The following is a 10,357-nucleotide window of genomic DNA, read 5'->3' as shown; positions in this document are numbered from 1 at the left end:
TATACTCAAGAATAATGCAAATAAACTTACACATCACGTACTTTGCTTGCTGTAAAGTTTTTTTGTTTCAAATTTCATGTTTTGAGTATGGGTTGTATGTAACAAGTCTCATATTAACAGAGATAAAATGTTTTTTTAACGGACAACCATATATAAAAATACAAAAACCACTAATGAGCTAGAAAAAAATAATTACAAAATTTTCATGGGATTTTGAAGCCAATTTAATCAGACTAACGAACACTTGCAATTCCTATTGGTATACCACCAAAAAAAATCTTCGATAGTGTAAATAATCACTTTTTTCGTATCATTTCTGCTCCAAACACATTATTATGAAGTCTTCAAACATGGCCGGTCCTGAGGTTTCAAATGCACCAGACGAGACAAAAAAGACATTTACACCCTAAGGATATGATAAAGATCAATACGGATATTGGTTGTATTAATTACATTCTCAAATTCAAAATATGATTACGACACACCTCTTCATATTTTGAATTGTGAAGCCTAATTAGAGGCTTGACGAAACATCGTGAAATAGGAATCTACACTTCCATGAGAAAGTCAAAGGGTATTGATTTCTAGAAGTTCAGTTGATTTCTGACTACATATCAAAGCTAATGAGAGCTTAATTGTTATGCTGGTATTGCATGTTGATAATACTATTCATAAAGAATAATGTCTCTAGTTTGCAAGTTGCAAAAGTTTGGAACTGTTTTGCTATAGTGGACTTAAGGGAGAGTGCATTTATACTTCGCTGAGAATCTAACGGTTTAGATCGTATAATTTAATAGAACTTAGTAAAAATCATATATGAATAGTGAGTTGAAATGTTTCAACATAGAAAATTCTATATGGAAATATTATAACAAGGGATTGAACAAATATCAAATCCTTATATAAGATATAATGAATCGAGTCTCATATATTTTAGATATAGGATCGATTATATATGCTATAATATTTGTTTATTTTAATTTTTTAAATACTATGAGAATTGTGAGGAAAAGGGACTGAAATTTTAAGTAACTAAAGTTATTAAACAAAATGTCAAAGAACATTCTCAGGTTTACTAAAGATTGGTTGTTTGTGGACAGTTGGAAGTATGGTATTATTTTAGAAGGACCATAGTGACACGTTTTGGATTGAGATGATTATTGGTCAGAATTGATGGTCATATTGGAATATGGAAATGATTCCATGATGGGAAATAGGTATATGAAAATGTTTCCATAATTAGAGTTGGTTATAAAATCTATATGTGAGTTGGAAACTTTAATGCAAGAGAAGTGTTCAAGGAGTGTTCTTAAATTTAAGACTTCATAACCATTGAATTGTTCTGAGTAACAGGTTCCAATGGAACATTCTGTAATATCAAAGGCTCAGTTTCTATGACTTTAGAACCTCGACATCTCAAAAGGACAATACATGTAAACAAGAAACTCCACTACATCTCAGATAGCGATGAGAATTAGGAATTATGAAATGAGCATAATTGGAGTAATGTACAATTGATCTGTTCACAGCAGAAGGACCATAGATAGGCATAGTATGCGTGTTTAGAACATGATATGACTGATGTTACATAATGCAAGTAGTTAGTTGATTACACGAAACAATCTACAACCAATAAATTTGTAATTGTTATGGTGATTAAATAATAAACATTTATTTATAATCCAAGTGTTTCATGCCATAGTTGATTAATTTATTATTGTGTTTCACTTTGCATGTTTTATTTCCTGAATATTTTTATTATTCAAAATTCCACAGTCGATCATACTTTTGGAAGTGAGTAGTGAATTAAGACTATGATGAATAGGTTGTGGATTGTCTATAGAGATTTGACATTGCATGGGGATTGCTGCAAATTCATGAGTACTTGGAAAAGGAGATTTCAAGTATTGGATACACCCACACTTAGAGATTACTCCATGGACTCAATCAAAAGTAATTCTAAGATGATAATATCAACTATTCTTAAAGCAAATATATATAGCTCAGAGTTTACAAATCAGTTGTGCTTTGGTTTACTCAAACGCATCTCCTAACTAGATGGTATAAAGGGTTATTCCATGTATGATTTGGTGAGTAAAAGGTTTGACTATATAGTCAATGTAATTCGTTCTTTTTGCCTAAATAAGGAAAAGCGATATCTTTTGGCCCCTCAGTGATTTGAGTTGATCTATAAGAACCAGGCTTGGTCTGGACTAAATTGATGTATTCGATTTTGTAGTCTGAATTTGATCATTAAATCGGAGATTTAGAAACAAACAAATGAACATAAGGTTGATCCTTTAATCCATGACTCTATTATACGATATTTTAAAGAACGAAGGAATAATTGATCACTTATCTTAGGGCCGAAGTGTAATACTCGCATTTCTGACTAAGCATTATTACAATGATGCAATAGTTAGGGTCAACAATTATAACCTATTTGGAGTACCGAAGAAGAATTATTTGAGTATTATGTGATTTATGTGCAATATACGTGCTTATAACGATATAATAAAATAGTAATAAAAATATGCGTAAAAAATGGAATGAAAATTAGACATAATATCTTTATATAAAGTTGAAGTAGTCGTGACAAGGATTCCGAAGATATAAAGAACGTTGAAATCCAACTTATAACGAATAAATTATGACCCGTCGAAGTTTCGCGACTAAACTGACATGGCGCCGTGTATCGTAAAAAGTGAATTTTGATAAACTACTTTTTAGCCTTAGCGATCTAAATGAAAATCGTAGTATACGTTAAACCGAGAACGTACATAAAAAGAACGTCCAAATTTGACTTCGTTAGAGGAAGTTATGATTTTTCTAAGATTTAGAGTAGCAGTACACAACCCGGAAATCGAATTTTAGACCGATTGATTTTTATCCGACACAATCTAAACAAGAATTGAATATCTCGTTAATAGGAGCTCAACGATATAAAGACAGTAAAAAACAGACGTCGGATGACAAAGTTATGAATTTTAAACGGACTTTAACTGTCTAAGTCTGTTAAAATATAACTTTAAAAATAAAGTCAAAATTAGTTGAAGGGGTCTAATGAAAGTTGTATATCACGTTGCTACCTATGCATGGATATAAAGAACGTCAAAAACGGAGCTCGTATGCAAAAATTACGGATTTTAGAAGATAATTACTTTTTGAGCTAAACCAGCGAGTGACACGTGGCACGATCTGAGCCACAACTTCTTCCCCACAGCTTGGCACCAGATGCTGACTTGTGGCAAATTACGCCCAATGTAATTCTTAGGTACACCCAACGTACTGCTATTTTAGCCGTTACGACCCGCGTAATTTTGAGTACGCCCAGCGTACTGGGCACTGGGCAGTCTATAAATAAAGTTCGTTTTTCACTCATTTCTTCACACCTCTTCAACCCATTCATTCCCAAACACCCTCTAAACCTTTCCTTAACACCTCCTAGGTGTTAGTAGCGAGTCCCGAAGCGCCAGAAGGTCCCGAGAAGAAGAGCTTTCGGCTTAGAAGTTCTGCCCGCGCAGAGCCCGGTTTCTCGCTAAACACCCCAGTAAGTGAGTTATGCTTACCATAATTTAAGTATAACTAATGTTTAAGTTCATTATTGTTATTATGAACCTATAAACAAGATTTATCAGTGATTCCAAGTCGTTATACTGATTGATCTACTTACGAGGATGATGTCTAGGCTCTGATTTAGTGAGGTGTTTTATAGTGAGATTTCCAAACAATATACTTCGTGTACCAAACGGACCCTACCTCCGATATGATCCTACTTGGTTGTTCCTTACTTGATAGATCATGAAAGTAGACTTTGAGTCAATGATGAATCTAGACTAATAATTAGTCACAATAAATATTAGACTAAAAATTAATAATAATGATACTAGGTTTCGTCAAAGAAAAGATAATTGTTAGAAGCGAAGCGTTGTCCGAAATATGATTCATCACTTTAACAAGTGAGTGCATATTTATTTTCATTTTACACATAGATATGAAGTGTTTAATATAAATTACTTACTATATGTGCATATTATCTGTGTTCCTGATATCTATATGCTAGATGAACGATTTATACATGTTTACTCGATTTAAATTGTATATGTATTTTATACCTATAATTATGTTGGGTAAAGATGGGTAGATAATATAGATGATGAAATATGAAATGAATGATGAGAAGCCTTGATGTTAATGTTGATCCAATCATCTAGCGGAGTATAGATGACGATCATGGAGTATTCTAGACAGTCTAATGGAATGTTGACAGGCTCACAACCTGTAGGTGTTTTTGAACTACGTGTTCACCAAGTTTACTCCGTCCCCCTCATGGTTTCCTTACTGACATATATTGCTCAGGAATCCCCAAAGCATTATTATCAATACTGAATATAATCCTTAGGCTAAGTCCCTTAAATTAGATGCTTTAGGTACAACAAGTGAGGATAACGGGAACAGGTAATCGGGTTGAATGATTTGCTGAAATTAAAGAGCTTAATTATTGTGAGTTGAAATGTAACGACGTGAAAATTTGAAACAATTTTTCATTTTTAAAATGCATACTCTTCATAACATATCTTATAAAAATCTCTTTTATTTAATTAAAAAGCACAACTCCATTATAAATCCAGGATCCTCTTAACTCTTTCTTTGGTGTGTACAATCAAGTTGGTGTCGTCCCACGATCCAGACAAGAAACCTGAAACACATAACACATAACACATAACACGGTAAACACGAAGCTTAGTGAGTTCCCCAAAATACCACATACAATACATATTAGCCACTCGAGGATATAACTCTGTTTGACCCTCTAGTCAATGTGTCTCAGTGGGACCCTCCAGTCCCATAACTCTGTGGACCCTCTGTTCCTAAGCTCGTTGGACCCTCCGGTCCGGTCTGCTTGAGCCTTCCGGCCTCATGAATCGTTGGACCCTCCGGTCCGGTCTATAAACTCTGCATAGCATAAATCACAAAGACATAATGCATAGCATGTTACATACAACATGATAACATAATACTCAATGTAAGCACATAAGACCTTCCGGTCACACATAACTACCACTCAAGGTAAAGTATAGTGAGAAGACTCAGCTCGGGTGAAGAACAGCTCCTATAAACACTGCTGCTACGCACCGGCCTCTAACCCTGTGCCAAACCCACAATTTCCTCAATTAGGAGCGAAGTCCAACCTCTAACTTATTGGGTCCAAGGATAGACCACCTACCAGCCCATTAATGCCCTAAGCCCATTGGGCACACCAAGGCCTAATAATAAATGGGCCCTCACACGGCCCAAAATCCAAACTAAGAGGCAAGCCCAACTCAAGGGCCCAAAGCACAAACATATGATTCTCTGATCCAAGGCTCTATTGCGTGAAGCCCGAACCCTAGGCCCAACACTCAAGGTCCAACTCATCACTTAGCCCAAAAGCCCACAGAGGGGTTACGCAGGGCGTACCTCCTTTGGTATGCTCAGCGTACTCAAGCATGGACAAATCTGATCGGGGACTTTAACCTAGTACGCGGGGCGTACTAGGATTACACTAGGCGTACTCTCAGTTTTGCTTAAATCAATTTATGGGTCTTAACCCGTTAAGACCTTAACTCATCTCTTGGATCTGGACTTCCTAGCATCTCCTACTCCATAAAGTTATCGACTTTAAGCCTTTGCATGGTTGAAGAATTCACAAGCACCTAAAACATTTATTCTCTTAACCCATTAAGCTCTTATCTCATGCATAACTTGGTTCCAACACCCAAGATCCCATTTTTATGACATTACACCATTAATAAGCTCAAAAAGGAAGGGTCTTAGTCTCTGGAGTTCAAGATCTCATCAAGTCTCCACCTTTTTGGGACAAAACCCTAAAATACCCCATTAACATACTTAAAACAAAAGAGAGGTAAAGTTTAAAGCTTTATACCTCAAAAAGAAGCTCCCATCTCAGATATGCTCAGATCTAGAAGCTTGGACTCCAACTCCTTCTTCTTTGAGGCTTCCACTTCTCCTCAAGAGCACACAAAACTCTCAAAAGCTCTTAAATACACATACAAGCTCCAAGAATGAAGGACTAGGGTTTTGGAGGGTTTGTTCTCTGAGAAAGTTGCAGTGAGCATCTTGGTTCTCCAAGATCAATTTGCGTTCAGGCTATCATCAGATGAGGGTTAGAGAGGAGGATATACAGAAGACCACGTTTCGGACGCGTTATGGCCATTATGAGTTCGTGGTGATGCCGTTTTGGCTCACCAATGCTCCTGCCGCGTTCATGGACCTCATGAATTGTGTGTGCAGACCGATGTTGGATCGGTCTGTGATAGTTTTCATTGATGACATCTTGGTTTATTCCAAGACTCAGGAGGAGCATGAGGAGCATCTGAGAGAGGTATTGGAGACCCTGAGGAGGGAGAGCTTGTACGCCAAGTTCTCCAAATGTGAGTTTTGGTTGCGCGAGGTGCAGTTTCTTGGGTACCTCGTCAATCAGAACGGGATTTCAGTAGACCCGGCCAAGGTGGAGGCTGTGATGAGGTGGGAGGTTCCGAAGTCTCCATCCGAGATTCGGAGTTTCCTAGGATTGGCAGGCTACTATCGGAGGTTCATTCAGGATTTCTCCAAGATAGTCGTACCCCTAACACGGTTGACTAGGAAAGTCGTGGTCTTTCGGTGGGGGCCTGAGCAGCAGGCAGCGTTCGAGACTCTGAGGCAGAGATTGTGCGAGGCCCCGATCTTAGCCCTGCCCAAGGGCGTGGAGGATTGTGGTATATTGCGATGCGTCGATCTCAGGTTTAGGCGCAGTGTTGATGCAGAGGGGGCATGTCATTGCTTATGCCTCGAGGCAGCTGAAGCCTCACGAGGCGAACTACCCGGCGCACGATTTAGAGTTGGGGGCGGTGGTCTTCGCCCTCAAGATTTGGCGGCATTACCTTTACGGGGTTCGTTGTACCATTTACACGGACCACAAGAGTTTGAGGTACCTCATGGATCAGCCGAATCTGAACATGAGGCATCATCGGTGGTTGGACGTGGTGAAGGATTATGATTGCGAGATCCTTTACCACCCGGGGAAGGCCAATGTGGTGGCCGATGCGCTTAGCCGCAAGGCGGCGCCGACCAGGGATGTTTGCGTGAGGATGATTATGGTGACTCCCCTGTTGGAGCAGATTTGGGAGGCTCAACAGGAGGCTATGAAGGAGGAGCGTCGGAAGAGTGAGCGAATAGTGGGTCAAGTCACCTCCTTTGATTAAGATAGTCGGGGGTTGTTGACACTACACCGTAGGGTGTGGGTGCCGTATCATGGAGGCGTGCGCCAGATCTTGATGGAGGAGGCGCACAAATCCCGATTCTCTATTCATCCAGGGGCAACGAAGATGTATCGGGATCTTCGCCTGGACTATTGGTGGCCCTGCATGAAGCGGGATGTGGCGTGGTACGTCGAGCGGTGTTTGACCTGCAAGAAGGTCAAGGACGAGCATCAGAGACCGCACGGCAAGATGCAGCCGTTAGATATCCCGTTGTGGAAATGGGAGGATATTACGATGGATTTTATCACGAAGCTTCCACGAACGGCGCGAGGAGTAGATTCGTTGGGTCATCGTGGATCGGTTGACCAAGAGCGCCCATTTTATTCCGATTCTGGAGAGTATCTCGGCCGAAAAGTTGGCCGATATCTATATCAGGGAGATAGTGGCGCGGCACGGGGTGCCAGTGTCAGTGATATCAGATCAAGATGTACGGTTCACTTCCAGGTTTTGGAAGAGGTTTCATGATGAGTTGGGCACTCTTCTGCATTTTAGCACCGCTTTTCACCCGCAGATGGATGGTCAAAGTGAGCGGACCATCCAGACATTGGAGGATATGTTGCGGGCGTGCGTGTTAGATTTCGGTGGTAGCTGGGATACCTATCTTCCTTTGGCTGAGTTCTCATACAACAACATATATCACACGAGTATTGAGCGTCCCCCATTCGAGATGTTGTACGGTCGGAGGTGCAGGACCCCGATATGCTGGGATGAAGTTGGCCAAAGGGTCATGGGGAACACCGAGGTGGTGCTCAAGACGACCGAGAGAATCCAGTAGGTTCGGAGCAGGCTTCAGACTGCGCAGAGTCGGCAGAAAAGTTACGCCGACAAGCGTCGATCAGACCTGGAGTTCCGGGTCGGGGATATGGTTCTCCTGAAGGTGTCGCCTTGGAAAGGCGTCATTTGATTCAGGAAGCGGGGCAAGTGGGGCCCGAGATTCATTGGACCGTTCAGGGTTGTAGCCCGGGTGGGCAAGGTGGCATATAGGCTGGTTCTGCCAGCCGAGCTCAGCCAGATCCACATCACCTTCCATGTCTCCCAGTTGCAGAAGTGTCTCGTGGATGATTCAGCGGTGGTGCCATTAGAAGATATACAGGTTGATGACAGCCTGAATTGAGCGCCCAGTCGCAATTCTCAACCGGAAGTCGAAGGATCTAAGGAACAAGAGGGTGGAGCTAGTGAAAGTGCAATGGCAGCACCGCAAGGGTTCGGAATGGACTTGGGAACCGGTGGAAGAAATGATGGAGCATTACCCCGAGCTGTTTCAAGACCGAGCGGCAGACTTCGAGGACGAAGTCTAAAATAAGTGGGGGAGATTTTTAGCACCTGGTTCCTAGTACGTAAAATTTATCCTAGTAATTGTCATTTTAGCCTTGGACTCGGCGAGTTGTAGGTCCGACTCGCCGAGTAGGGACACGGTCCGGGGGCACGTTTAAGTTGGCGACTCGGCGAGTCCATATTCTGGACTCGGCGAGTCACCGCTGTCTGTTGAAACCCTAAATTTCAAGGGTTTGCACCCTATTTAAACACTCATTTCCACCCCAACCTCACCCCCATTCACCCTCAGAGCTCCCAACATCGTCTTTGCCCTTTTCCTTGTGAGATTGAAGTGTTTTGGGTGTGTTCTTGAAGTTTTTTGAGGAGAAACAGGAGTAGATCAAGAAGAGGAGAAGGAGGCTAAGCATTTTTGTGACATCTCAACGTTTTCCTTGAGGTATAGCTCGTTTCCCCTCTGTTTTCAAGCTTGTAGTCCCTAATAGCTTCATGAAAGTCCTTTTTGAGCCATTCTTCAAGCTTGTTTGTGCTTGGTGGGTTGTAATAAGTTGTTAGCCTTTAGATCTAGGCATGATTTAGTCCCTGGAGCTTGGATCTACTGCCTTTATGGAGTCATATTGCATGAAAGTCCTAGATCTACCCCTTTTTGGTGCACTTTGAGACCTAAAACCTTCATTGGTGATTATCTACACGTAAAGTTGGAAACTTTACGTGTAAACCAGGCCCTTGGAACCCAGATCTACGATTGGCATGGACTGGATTCAAGTAAAATCGCGTGTATAGTTTTTGCATGAGGCAGACTCGGCGAGTCGGGTCGCGAGTCCCCGGGTTGTTCCCCTTTTGTGTTGCGAGTTGGAGTGGTGAGTCATAGGGTATGACTCAGTGGGTTGGAAGCCAGACTCACTCATGAAGTCACTCGGCGAGTCATTGCAACGACTCGGCGAGTTCACTACAATCTCCTTGTCTCAAGAACAACTCAACGAGTCACAGCTTAGAGTGTTCTTCGGATGAAGATGAACTCGGCGGGTTGTTCATACAACTCGGCGAGTAGGATGAAGGACTATTGGCCTTGGGTATAGAAGGAAGACTCGTCGAGTCTACGCTTAACTCGACGAGTAGAGACGGACTTATGGTCAGACTAAAGGAAAGGGACTCGGCGAGTTGGCTAGCCAACTCGGCGAGTCTGGTCAATTGGCAGTTGACTGTGACTTGACTCATGACTTGTTAAGGGTAAATGGACAATTTAACCTGAGGGCGGTTAGCAGTAATTGATTAAGTGTTTGGTGGGAATTACAGTCAGAGGATTTCTGAAGCAGCAGCAGACAGACCTTTTCCACACAGATCAGCAGCTACTTCGAGGTGAGTTACCTTCCAGTAGTGGTGGGTCTAAGGCCACAATGCCGACCCACAAGTAGGAAATGTATGATGGATGATTGTCTTTGTGATATCATCTAGGTTTGCTACTACCTGATATGTTATATGCTAGCATGATATGTTACATGTGATAGTAATAGAGTGCGGTTGTTAGGACCAAAGGGTAGTCAGACACCCCAGATACGTCTAACAGTATATGATGATATGTTTGCATGTTGGCCTTTTACATTATATGCGATAGAGGTAGTAGGAGGTGTGACATCCCCAAAATCATGACCAGAAAAGACCGATTTCATTTATGCTTTTTAAAATAATTTCAGAGTAAATCCTTTTGATTTAAAAGAGTTGCGGAATTTGTTCCCAAAACAAAATATGATAAAATAATATTTATCGAAGCATTTCATCAAGAG

Source organism: Lactuca sativa, chromosome 2 (assembly GCF_002870075.4).
Source record: "Lactuca sativa cultivar Salinas chromosome 2, Lsat_Salinas_v11, whole genome shotgun sequence".
Classification (NCBI taxonomy): Eukaryota; Viridiplantae; Streptophyta; class Magnoliopsida; order Asterales; family Asteraceae; genus Lactuca; species Lactuca sativa.
This window is presented reverse-complemented; position numbering follows the sequence as displayed.